The sequence below is a fragment of the Pygocentrus nattereri genome, chromosome 18 (genome assembly GCF_015220715.1).
Source record: "Pygocentrus nattereri isolate fPygNat1 chromosome 18, fPygNat1.pri, whole genome shotgun sequence".
NCBI classification, from domain to species: Eukaryota; Metazoa; Chordata; class Actinopteri; order Characiformes; family Serrasalmidae; genus Pygocentrus; species Pygocentrus nattereri.
Genome location: NC_051228.1, coordinates 24,290,471 through 24,304,328, shown reverse-complemented (window position 1 = coordinate 24,304,328; position 13,858 = coordinate 24,290,471). Strand labels below are relative to the sequence as shown.

At 38.6% G+C, this 13,858-nt stretch overlaps 1 protein-coding gene across 3 annotated transcripts in view; it reads left to right on the top strand.

Annotated features, from left to right (window-relative positions):
* The window catches only part of ptbp3 (polypyrimidine tract binding protein 3), a 94,408-nt gene that overhangs the window by 12,468 nt on the left and 68,082 nt on the right, over window positions 1-13,858 (top strand). Inside the window, exon 1 of one of the 3 annotated variants that reach the window (XM_037547379.1) lies at window positions 5,456-5,474. The exons of 1 other annotated variant lie outside the window; for it this stretch is intronic. The gene's annotated coding sequence lies outside the window, so the exon portion shown is untranslated. Of the gene's footprint in view, window positions 1-5,455; window positions 5,475-10,603; window positions 10,757-13,858 lie in introns of those variants that run through there. One more of the 3 variants, XM_017708204.2, reaches the window with a different exon arrangement.

The following is a 13,858-nucleotide window of genomic DNA, read 5'->3' as shown; positions in this document are numbered from 1 at the left end:
GGACAGATGTTAATATTTCACCAGTTTTTCAAACTGATATTTGATGATATATGTCAGGGGTATTTAATTACAATTCAATAAGATCCAATTAGAGAAAATTTCCTGAAGGAAAGGCCCAGAACATCATAACGACTAACTTGCATCATGATTCAGTACCATATACTGTATACTGAAGTAGCCTAGTAGATATATCGACATGTTATGTAGTACGGTTCAGTAATGTTTACATGTGACACTCACCTTTCCTGGGCTGCTGAAGCTACGTGAAGCGTAGAAAATTTACGGTGATTAGAAAAGGACCACCCAGTCGAAGTTCAAGAATTCTCCATAGTTTATTGGTTATAGGTCTGGGTCTGGACTTCGGACTGCGGTCCACCTGTTAGTGACCTCTGATGTATGTATTGTTCTACAGAAGAGCAGAGTGTTTAGGCAAGGGATGCTAAAATGTCCGTATTTTATTAATTTCCTCGCATCTGTAACCCCTCAAAAGTAAATGTTGTAATTCTGACTCCACTCTGCAATACTAATCCTTCTGGATTTATCCTGAGCTTCTACACATGAGTCATTTTTATGTACCTCTGTCAGCAGATATGTGCATAAGCATATTGAAAATATGCATTGGCACACATCTCCCATGTTGGTCCAGTATTGAAGTCAAGGTATCAGCACTGGCATTGATATCAACACATTTTTTACGATACCCAACCTCAAGGCCCACCCAGGCTTACATAATGGATCGTGTACCAGCAATATTAAGCCCAATACGGTTTGGTCCTTTCTTTTTATTATGCACCATCTGCACCACTTTCATAGACATGACATACACAGACGGTACCCAAAACTTGTAGGTACATTTTCAGAAATGATGCCTATAATGTGAGTTTGTGGCTACTGTAATACTGTATTATATGTAGGTGTTTGTGTGAAAAATTTTGTATTAGCTTTTTGTATTGGCACATGCTCAGTATTAAATGAATCAGATCAGGAGCATAAAAAGTGGATTGGGACCTCCCTTCCAAACTGCGCTGGTCCCCAAGGACTGGAATTGGACACATGTGGATTATGTTCTACTGTATGTGGTCAGAGAACCAGTCAGTGATTCTGGAAATTCTTAGTCCTTCTCTTTTGTAATGCAGGAAAGAAAGTAATTTTTTTTTCTCCATTTATGACCGCATTCCTGAGTGTTTTGCTTAATAAACCATGGCGATAAGTGAGACAGTTAATGGTGTCACTCTGGAGCACTTTAAACCTCAGCCTAGTCATCACTGTCCTGACACAAACAGATTGACTCAGATGATGTGGCCTGGAGAGTAACATGCCAGCGCAATGTATCCGAATAAGAGGAAAAGCCACTTTTATGCTGGAAAGCTCCTGCAGGGTCCATAGGCTAAACTCTTGTGTGTTTCGTCTTCTGCTGCTTCCATCATGACCTTTTAAAGGAGCTTTCTTCTCTCTGTGGTCCTTTTCCTTGTGACCGTTTGCTTTTGCATTGCGTTAATTCTGTGAAGAATGCCACAATCATATGACTACCAAATCCTGTTATTGCTTTTACCCTTCATAGGCCATCATTGCCAAGTTCCCACAGTTTTTAGGCTCCGCTACAAATGTAATGACACAAGCACTTATTTTATGACTGAAGTTTCTTTATTAGTTTCATGTGGCTGAACAGTATGGATGAAATACAAAAATAACATGTACTAGAATTGTTTTACATGAAAGTTATCAATTCAAATATGTGATTATTATTTATATATATATATGTGTTACAATTAACCATTTTGCATCAAACTGATCTGGATGACTTTGTATGCATCTTGATGATTAAATTAATTCCCCTTTACCAACATTTTTGCTATTTCTCTACTGTTAAAATGATTATTGTGCTGCACCTGTACTAGTAAAGACATTATTCAGTAGACTGAGCTGTTGGTTGGACGAATGTTTTGTTACTCTTTCATTCTGCTGCAGTTTTGTTAGTGTTTCCTTAAGTTACACTCTCTGTTTAAATGGCTTAACGCCACTGCCAACTGTGCCTCCTCCTCTAGTGTTTGGGTACATATTGACCTTAAAGCTTTCAACTCCTGTTGAACAACTCACAACAAAGTCTGAGCTGCTTCTTCCACTGATGTCTGATGTCAAGGCCATACTGCACAAAGTCCAGGCCTCTCAGTATCTTTTTATTTTAATTTAAATGTCTTTCTGTGATGTTCTCTGCTCTTGTTTTGACTGCAGAGTGGTGTTAGCTCTCTGCTTGCACTGGGGCCTTTGCTGGCTGGCCTTGTTTTGACTAGTGGGGATAGGAGCCTGGCTGTGAGGGCCATTGTTCTACTGTACTACCGTGTTTAGGCCCAAAGAAACTTCCCGCCCATCTCCTCACTTCTCATCTGTGAGGAATGAGAACAATGTGGTGGCCCGGATGGACCTGGCTCCCTCACTGCTGCGCCCCCTTTTTGTCTCGCCACCCCCCCAAATTCTGCTTCCAGTCTGATGGACAGAAACCACTTCAGAGTTTGAGTTTGATTGAGTGCACATGTAGAGCAACAAGCAAAGCCTGCCTGGGAGGACTCAAAGCTTGTCATGAATTGCAGGATTATTTTGGGTGGACTTTTTTTTCTTAACAAACTCCAAGTCTGTTATTTCTGCATATTGTATCACTTCCTAATCTTTCACGTGATATTAGTGGGTTTTCCATCCATCTCTCTTTGTTTTGCGAATTTTGGAAATGTGCAAAAAATAGATGGGGGCGGAGCCTAAATATTGCAACAAAAAAAAAAATACGCTTGAGCTGGGAAAAGTTGCATTATCAGTAAAGGAGAAATGTGGAAAATACTGATAGAAATTAGATTTTTATAAGAAATATTGACACAAAAACAAAACTCATGCTTGGCACTGTCTCCTATCTGAGCTGTTTGTGCAATGTTATTTGGTTTACAGAGTGCCATCAAAACTGCTCTACCCAGAGAGAGTAGAAACTCCACATTAAGACTCTTTCTGATTGATGGAGACGCTCGTTAATTTGCATTTTCTCTTACCAACTTCTCCACAATTCTTCTAAAATGTGCTGAACATTTGAGTGGAATTCCCACTATTGAAACCATTGCAGTACTGATACTGCAGAACGTTTAGATGTGCAGATGAGCCCTCTTACCAATGACTATTACTTTTACTTAGTACCATGATCATTTGGCCCAATCACAGCAATTAATCTAACAAAAGTAAATTATTTTGCTTTTAAAAGGCCAGACTTTAATTGTGTCACATTCTTGATTCACCAGTGCATTTTAAATCATGGAAAGGTGAATTTTCTTACTTTTTAAAATAAAAGTTTGAAATAGTACTTAAATAAATTTCAAAATGCTCCATTCGCTCCACAGTCCAGACAGTCCATATATGGACACTATGTTGCAAAAACTTCCTGTTTTAAGATAATTGTTTGTGATGTCACCAGAGCCAGCTTGTTTACAAATATCCACTTATTCTGCTTACAGCCATTCAGCCCCGCCCACTTACACTGTAGGGTATTACAGCTCAGACTGCTTGCTAAATTAGACAACACAGTACATTTATGAGTATAGCCAATCAGAACAGATCTCAATTACATATGTCAGTCTTAAAGGCACAGTATCAAAAACAGCCTGTTTAATTATAAAGGATAAAGAGAGGTTGAGAAATGGTCATGTTAAAATGAATTATGACTTTTTTGGAACATAAAATCACACAAACATGGGCAAAGTGGACCTTGGGGGGAAAATATTTAAGAAAAAAAATGAAGTATTGGCTCTTTGATGCACATCACAGTGGTATTATGTTGCAGTTACATTGCAATACTAGTGCTTTGTCCATATCATGCAACTGTACTCTTTCCTAATAGTGGGATTACTGCAGCATTATGTCTGCAGATTTTCCTGTAGTAGTTCATTCCAATTAGGAAACTTGCCTTAACTTTAATTGCATCATTGAAAGGCTACATAAGCCCGTTTTTGGAGATCATTGTATTTGATGCTTCTTCATTGGTCTTTTTCTTGGATAGTGTCTTTCTTTTGGATTAGCTGAACACTTTAATGAGGTTGTTACAGACTAATAAAGTACTTGATGAACTTTATTTGCCCTTACATTAGTGCTGGGCCTCCCTGCAATGGGAAAACAAGAAATTTGCTATTCTTAGGCACATCATTCAACCACTGGAGGACTTAGTAATTAGCATAAGAGTTGAAATAAGTGTGTAATAGCAGGGAAAACACTGAACTGTGCTGTCCACGGGGACCAAGGACTGGCACTGAATCAAAATGCTTTCTATTACACACTTCTATAACTTAAAGGATCCATGTCCTATATTTTTCTTGTGTTTACTTTTCTCTGCTGAGGTTTATGTGGGTTTATCTTTGAAAACCAGCCATAACTGGTTTTACATGACGATTTCCAGCTTTCTTTATTAAGGAAACCAGCTGCTCTTGTTACTGTGTCTTTTAAGATTGATATATGTAAATGAGCATTGCTCTGATTGGCTTGTGTCTTGTGTAAATATTATGGTTCATTTTATTATTTTGTTATAAGATTGTGTATATTTTCCAAAGTAAATAGAAATTGTGCACTAAATTTGTAGAAAAAAGCCATAGTGAAGTCTGTTCTTTTTAGAGGATGTGTTTTAAATATTTTTGTTTAGAAAATGAACAGGACATGTTATTTAACTGGGGGTGTTCAAGCTCTTGCATGCAGCTGTATATGCAGGGTGTTGTTAGACAAAATAGTCCCCAGAAAATTATTTCTTGGACCTCGACTTTACCATTATCAATATTACATACACACATTTTACACATCAAACTATTTGGAATGTCTTTGTATAGAGATCAGTGACTGAATTGTGTAGAAATTTAGAAAAATTGGTGGAATTCCCCTTTAAGATATTGTGAGTGTGACATTTGTCAGCGGAGAACTGACAATCACAGGTTGATGATCACAGTCACAACCGAAACTAAAACGATTGAATTCTGTTTCTTTTCTATGCCCGATGTGATCGGTTACCACAAATTTATCTCCTTAGAATCAGAATCAGTTTTACTGACCGATTTTAAATTTTTTTTTTCATATCGGTGAGGCCCCAGTATGTACTAGCACTGAGAATAAGCATATCGCATGTCATGTAGCCCTTGATTGAGCTCCTGCGTTTACGGCCCTGAGTGACTGACAGCTTAGTGAAGCTCCTCCATGAACGTGTGGCCTTCTCCGTTTTCTCCCCCTTATGGCACAATGCAGCATGGGTAAAAGGACTGGCTGCTGGTGGTGGATCGGATGGCCTTTCCTACCTGGCCTGGCTGTCAGCTGGGTTTCAGTTCCCCAGGCTTCATTACCCTCCTACAATATTAAAAGGGAAACAGACACCAGGCTGTGGCTGCTCTCAGGCAGAGCGCAGTAACATGAGTGAGCAGTTCCTGTTCCTTCTCTGTCGGGCGGCTACTCACTGGGGCTTCCAGCAGGTCAGGAGCGCTGCGTCCCGTGTTGTGACTTTCATTAATATTTACATTTCTGTACTGTTCAGGGAGGCCAGAGGTGAACGTAGAACGACAGCACTACTGTGTGGGTGGATTAGTTTTATGTTTGTGATTTATATAGCTTCGTTAGCTTTGCTAGGCTGCTGTAACCCACAGGCACTGCTAGTGCTAAGAACAGCACTGTGTAATTTGATAATGCTTATTTCCACTTGTTGCTTATCGAAGAGGTGTTTTGTTATGGTTTGAACTTGAACAAGAGTTACCATTGTGTGTGCTGTCCTGCTGCCACATGCTTATTTTTTGACAAGTTCAAGTTTCAAGTTTATTTGTCATTTGCACAACATGTCAGGACATTCATGCCTTGAAATGCTTGTGGTGAGGAACAGGTAATCACTGGACAATGGAACATGCATAAAGTAGGGATGTGCAGTGATTCATATCCGTATTGGCAGATAATTGTTTTAATATCAGCATTGGACAGAAGGTTACATTTAATGTTTTAAGCCAATATTTTATGACGTACTTATTGGACTGCAGAAAAGCTGAATGTTCCTAATCATATAATTTTACTATGTCCACTTGAACACCATTTTGGCGACACTGCAGGGCAGTTATTTCCAGTCATACAAGACTCCAAGACTGATTAAAAAATTTTTTTTTTTAGAAACCTATAAAACCAAAACTAAAAGCCACATTAACACTTCAAAGGCTAATTTAAACTCACTGATAAAATCTGACAAACACATCATAAATAGTTTGTAGTGTTTGGCTCAGATAATACACAAAAACACGCAATACTTTTCAGGTTGGTGACTGTGGTTGTGCGGATCGCCAAAGCGAGAGGGAACTTTTCCTGTTCGCAGCTTGAACAGTACAATGTTTGGTTCTTTTTTTTCTTTTTCATTATTTGTTATATATGTTAACTGACGCCATGTTGAGGATTGAAAGCTTTCCCATTCATATTTTAACCAGTGACCCCTCTCTTGTCCTTTATAATGTCTCTGATAAAAATTATTTAACTATGGAATTAGTAATATGTATGTACTACATCACAACCATCTGGGATACCATAGCAACCACCTAGCAACACCCTAGCAACCACCTGGGATACCATGGCAACCGCCTTGCAACACCCTAGCAACCACTTGAGATGCCATTGCACCACCTACCTACATCTTAGCAAGCGTAAGCTCTGCAGTCACTTCAGGAAATGCACTTTTAGTTAATCTTGTAATTGCCTGAATAATATAGCACAATAAAAGCAATAATTCCTGACTATAGAGGTTGATGATTAACCGATTAATCATTAATTGAGAGGTACATAAATGTTTGAACAATGCTTTCGATTAGAAAGATCATTTCCCATAAACGATTGATATGTGAAAATGAGTTTTACATTCAACTTCTGTACTGTTTTTGAATTGTGCACAGAAGCGCACACTCTGGGTTATTTAGAGTTTATTCTGCCTGTGACTTTGAGACACCGCATAATTTTGGATGCTGGATTCAGAGCTCTTGATAAAGGGTTATAGGAGAAATAAAACCATCCTAAATACACCTCGCAGTTAGGATATTTGGCCAAATGATGCTAAGATGCCAAGGTAGATCCTTTTAAGGGACTGACGTTCTTTTTTTTTTTTTCTTCTCTTAGTGTAGCCTTAAGCTATAGTCTGCAAATGTGTTTGTTAGCTAGTGGTTAGTTTGTTTAGTTTGTCTCATCAAAAAAAGCTGCAAGATGCTGACTTTGTGTATGTTGTTGGTAAAGCTATGCATATAAACTGTAAACTAGCCCCACTCAGGCCAAACATATTAATAATATGTGGTAAATGTAAGTAGACTCCATCTTGTTACTGTAACATCAGTTACATTATGTTGCATTTTTATTATTCACGAAAGCCTAAAGCTTTATTCACATTTACATTTATTCAAGTGCTTTTTGTTTTCTTGGGTTGGGTCAGTGATTTTCAGTTAACGATTAATCGCTGATCGGAGAGCGGTCAGAAGAATTCGTATCTTGACTGAGTTGAGAATGACGCTCTTTTTAGCCTGATGAAATGCTGCCTGCCATGCGTTTTCTGCTCTTGCCAGATTTTGTCTGAACGGCAGGGCTGCTTTCGCGCTTGTGGATCGTGGTGTTCCATCAACATCTGAGGTGTGATGTGGATCAGATACTGTCCACAAACTCTCCACAAACTCTATTCTGCATGAGGAAACCTTATCATCACCAACTGCACTGTAACTTTCTTTCCCAGCTTAAAACAATTAAAGCTTCCTCTGTATGTTTAGCAGTCAGGTTTTGTGTGTTAAGAGTAATGATGAGGGGTAAATGTGGGATGTCAGCCCCCTCCTTCTCATAGGCAGCAGAAATGGGTTTGTGTGTGTGTGTGTGTGTGTGTGTGTGTGTGTGTGTGTGTGTGTGTTTGCCCGCCTGGCACGCTCAGCCAGCATGACACTCCTCCACCTGCACCTAGGAACGGAGGGAACATGGCAGAGGCTGTCTGTGGGTGTCATGATTTCCCAGGCTGTGGAGAGACGAGTGCAGCAGGCCGTATTATAAGTTTTCTTGCCTTGGCCATATTTAGTTATTGCATTGCCAAAGCATGACTGAAACAAATTTGTTTGAGCAGTACATTGTACCACAGCATTGTATCCCTCTGCCCTCTGGGTTAACAGAATACACAAATTTCTTTCATTTTTATGTTTTCGTTTATCAATGCTCTCTCACTACAATACCCAGCATGCATTACACAAAGATATCACACAACCACTGGGGGAAAAATGACAACAGGATTGTTGGGTTACTTTTATGTTTGAAAATGGCTTTGAAAATGGACCAAAAATGAGAACATTCTTTAGTATTGCTTAAATTCACTGAAATTGATTTTGACGTTCTAAAATTGATGGGTACTGCAGGTAATTACACTATGATAATTGTAAATGCTTTGGTAATACTAACTTTATATCCTAATGGCAATGAGACTTTGTTAAGATGAGTTGAGAAAAGGAGGAAGCGACTAAGTAGGAGAGAAAAGGAGACAGACAGACAGACAGAAAGGGAAGGGGAAATTCTACACTAGGGAAAGTGCAGGTCTAATCTAATTGCTGTGGGCTTTTTGGGGGGTGGGGTGTGGGCTGAACACTCGGTTTGATGAGCCTGATGTGCTGCGCGGGACAGATTGACACACTGAAACACGTCTTTGTGTGTTTTTGTATTGTGTGAAGTTTCCTTTTCTTTTTCAGTCGTGAATGTAAGGCACAGTCAGGCTGGTGAAGACTGTCACCGTGAGGCTGCTGCTGGTTTTTGGGTTGTTTGTTTGTTGAGGCTGCGCTACACTTACAGAGCTGTTCTTACAGTGCCCTTCTAGAGTTTGGACTCCGTTTTCTATACTCTAGAATAGTTCTTTAATATTATAATGAGAAAAAATAAGAACTAGACAGAGGAGTCTAATATTCAAATCCTGTGGAGCTTCACAGGTTTTATCATAGAGTAATAATAAGGGCTATAGATGATGAACAGAGCTGTGGGTGAATAAGGAAGTTGTATAAGCATTAAAGAAGAATTAAAAGTGAATAACATCTCAATGCAGATAGTTTGCCCAAAATTATAGTAATTATGTAATTATGTTGTATCATTTGTACAGTACATGGTATAGTTTCATTTCTCTCAGTGTGTTGTTCGTAAATGCATACATTAAGTAAAATATTAAAAACCTCGGATGTCTAGTTTTGTAATACACAAATCTATAAGCAGGGCTCATTCTTGCAATGAATAGCATAAACAGCAGTTACTTTTTTTCCTTAGTTTGCTTGTTTGCTCATGATGTTCAGATTTTTTCTATGTCTTGCATACACATTTATTTTCCAGAATGTCTTTCTAATAATTGTATATAAATATTTAAAATGTGATTAACTTAACAGTTGATTCCGCCAAATAGAACAGCGTATGATCATCTACAGTGATGTGCAGTGCTAATTTACTTATCCTTGCCTTAGCTTCTGTTAGCGTTGTCCTACTGTCAGCAGTGCTGCTTTAATTGGAGTGAGTGAGCTGCTGGCTGTGTTTGTCCAGTCGTATCCGGTTACTGATGAAGGGGGACAGCCTCAATAATAGATATCACAGACAATAGAGTGGCGCGCGCACACACACACACACACACACACACACACACACACACACACACACACACACACACACACACAGTCAGTGTGACGGCTCACGCTTATTGAACAGCTGTTTCCCCTGTGTACCACACTGCTCTGTTTCTAGGGAGATTACTTATCAACCTGTTGCATTCTCTCTTGCCCCCCTTTCTTTCTCTCCCTCTCCCTTTATCTCTCTCTCTCTCTCTCTCTCTCTCTCTCTCTCTCTCTCTCTCTCTCTCTCTCTCTCTCTCTCTCTCTCTCTATCTCTATCTCTCGCATCTCTTACTTTCTTTCTCCATCTCTCTCCCTTATCTTCCTGCGTCCTCCATCCCTCTCTGTCTCTCTTTTTTCTCTCCTTGCAGTCTCCCTCCCATTTGATCTTCCCTTCTCTCTCCCCATCTCTTTCTCTCCATCTATCTTTTCTATCTCTCTCCCTCTTGCACTTCATCTCTCTCTCGCTCTTGGTCTCGTTCTCCCTCTCGCTCTCTCAGCAGTGTGTGGTTACCTTTTTTACCTTGTTTGTTTTCAGTTAATTTGTTCTCGCCCACCAGCTCTTTTCTTCCTTTCTCCCTCTTCATTTCTACCTTCAACACCCTGTGTTCAGCTTTACAATCACACTGAGACCAGCAGTTATATGTGCACACTCTCTCTCTCTCTCTGTCCCTTTCTCCTCCTCCCTCTCTCTTTCCTCCCCCTTTCTCTCCCCCTTACCTCCCTCCCTCTCTCACTCTCCTCCCACCCTCCCTCTCTCTCACTCTCCTCCCAACTTCCCCCTCTCTCACTCTCCTCCCACCCTCTCTCTCTCCTCACTCTCCTCCCTCCCTTGTTGCTGTCTGCTTGTCTCCTCTCACTTCTCTCTCTCTCGCTCTCTCTCTCTCTCTCTCTCGCTCGCTCGCTCGCTCTCTCTCGCTCGCTCTCTCTCACTCTCACTCTTGGTCCTAAACACGTTTTTCTCTCTCTCTTTTTCTTCCTCTCTTTCACTCTGTCTGTCTCTCTCTCACTCTCATCCCCTTACTACCTCTTTCCCTGCTCCCTCTGTCTCTCTCGCTCTCTCTTCTGTCCGTTCTGTTCTGTCTCTCATTTTATCCTGACAGTTCATCTGACATGCTGCCGATGTGCTGCAGGTACAGTGAGTTTTTATGTAGTTTTGAATGAGTGCTGTTTTTCATATTTGCTCAGTCTGGCTTTGTTTTGCTCGCTCTTGTTTTCATAGTTTGTGACGTGTAACAGGTGGAACAGCTGGCATCGGTAGTTTCTTCAGTTTGATTCGTTTTAACCACTGAAAATGAGTGTTGAAGGGTGTTTCTGTCTGTTTATCTTATTCTGTTTTTTTGCAGTGGGGTGGTCAGTAGGGTGTTGCAGTGATGTTAAATATTGGAAGATATGTATAAAAATATCATATATCGGCATCGGTCCAGGATTTCCATATCAGTGCATCCCTATCCTTGTGGTATTGTGATGTTTTTTGTTTGGCAACATCGCCCACTTGTTTGTTTTTTTTAGTAGCTGTGGTGTTAAGTATGAGAATTTTTACTATTTGTAGTCATCTTGCATTTGGTCAGACATCATTTAGAATTTTTTGATGTTTGTTTAATAGGCACAAAATATGTGAGCATAGAAAATTATCTGAAGCTTGATATCATAACATTCATAATAATGAATTGAATAAGTGTTACATAAAAATGAATGTGTTGTCATATATTTTATTTACATGGAAGCAGTGTACACATTTTAATCAATTACATTTAATGCATTCCTTTTGTTCCCAGTGTATTATAGACTAATCCATGTGTGCAAGTCTGAATTTACTGCTGTAATTGAACCATAGATTGCTTCAGCCTTACGGAGCTCTTTATGTGCTTTGTTGCTCTGTTGACTCCATCTGTTAGTGAAAGGAAGTCCCTGTGCACACTGGCTCATCTCCAGTCTGGTTTGAATATGTGACAGTCCAGTATCTCTCTGCTTAACAACAGAACAGTGTAAAGCAGGAGTAACCCAAGCGTATGCTGGACCCACACTAACAGGTGGCTGTATGGGACATGGCTGCTTACTTGATTAATGAAGAATATCTGCCTCGTCCGAACTATGACTATCAATTGATTTTTCCTTTTTAAACCAGCCCTTTTTTATTAGCCTTGGAGCCAGAACATCTATTTGCAAGTCAGATGGGACCCGGCTGTAGCCTTGGGAATGGCGTGAATCTTCCTTTTAATTTTCTCTTTCAAATCATAAAAACAGACCCAAATGACCTCATCTGCAAAGCCGGTTTATTGCTCTTTATTATCATTGTGTGGATACATTCCAGGGCTAATTAAGAGAAAAACAATGCCAGCCATGTTACAGGCAAGCTGGAGAAAACAAGCAAGAGATGAGGGTAAAGAGGAACTTTACGACAGGATAAACACATGTTCACACAACAGTAACAACAACAGAGCATGGTTCATCAGAGACGAAGGACAGATGTGGAAATGAACTAATTACTAGATTTCATGCTTAAGATGAAGAATAATTCTGTTGTAGCAAATACTGTTTTTAATATGGACATGTTTTGGACTCTTAACTGTTTCTAACAGTATTTGATGCCATAACATTTATCATCCCCCTTAAACTGCAGTCTTATTAGTTATTAATCTGAAACTACTGTAAAATAGTCTGTAAATGCTGATCAGTCACTTACTAATATTACATTTTTAGTAACTTATATAGATTTTCTGATGTCTGTAAATAATTAGCTAAATATTATTAATTACTATATATTATAAATTACTTCTAGGAATTTCTCAGTAACTACTATGAATTAGAAATGTAGCATCTTGAATAATGACTGCAGTTTCTTTGGTAACTTTTATGAGGTATTCTGTGTTAATTATTCAGTAACTGATATACATTTTTTAGTAAACTAAATAAGACTACGTTATTCGGTATGTAGTGACAGCTACGGATTATGCTGTAAATACAAGGACTTATGCAGTACATATGAATACAGTACTATGAGTTAATCCATAACTGCTGCAAAATTATTCTGCAACTGCTATGCATTACTGAATAACTACTACTACTAATTATTTTGAAACTGCTATGAACTATTCAATAAAGAACTTACTTATTTGATAACTGCTAAAAAAGTATTTAGTAGCTACTGTGATTTTTCAGTAGTCAAGGGACTATATAAAGTATTTGGTTATTCCTGTAAATTTTTAATAACTGATTAAGTGTTGAGTACCTTCCATGAGTTGTTGGGCAACCACTATAATTAAATCAGTAATAACTATAATTTATTAGGAAACTACTAAGATTGATTTGTTCAGTGTTATGAAGTATTTGGTAACTACTGTGACTTGGCTACTGCTATAAATTATTCTGTAACTATTTTGAGTTTTTGGGTAACTGCTATGAGTTATTCATTAGTCAAGTGTATATAGAAATTATTCAGTAACTCCTACAATTTATTCAGTAACTGATAAGGTATCTATGAATTGTTCATTTACTGTTATAAGTTGCTACCTTACTACTATGATTTCTTCAGTAACTGCTATGGGTTATTCAGTATCTGTTAGGTATGTTTTTTAGTTATGAAAGTGAGTGATTATTATGAATTATTGGACCACCACTATTAATTATTCAATACTGACTGTAGTTTAGTAGGTAAGTACTATAATTTATTTGGTAAGTGCTACGTAGTATTTGGAAGCTGCTAAGATTTGGTTACTTGTTTGGTACCACTATGAATTTTTCAGCAACTGCTATGGGTTATTTAGCACGTAATATTTACAGTGCCTCCAAGTAAATTCACAGTTTATCACGCAATATTTACAGTGCCTCCAAGTATTCAACCCCCTGCAGATTTTGCAAATTCAACAAGTTGCAAATAAGTTAGAGCCTTTAAACTTTGAACAAGAGTAGCATTTATTAACAGATGCCTAAATATTACAAACCAAAAAATATAAGTTGCTCAATTAGATTATAATACATTTTAAATGTAAAAATTTGGACAAATTATTATTCAATCACTAAGTTTAATATTTTGTGGAATAACCCTTGTTTGCAATTACAGCTATTAATAAGTTTTTATAAGACCTGATCAGGCCGCACTGGTCTCTGTAGTAATCACTCCTCCATGTAGATCTTCTCCAAGTTGTCTAGGTTCTTTGGGCATCTCTTGTGGACTTTGATCTTGAGCTCCGTTTGCAAGTTTTCAATTAGGTTAAGGTCAGGAGACTGACTAG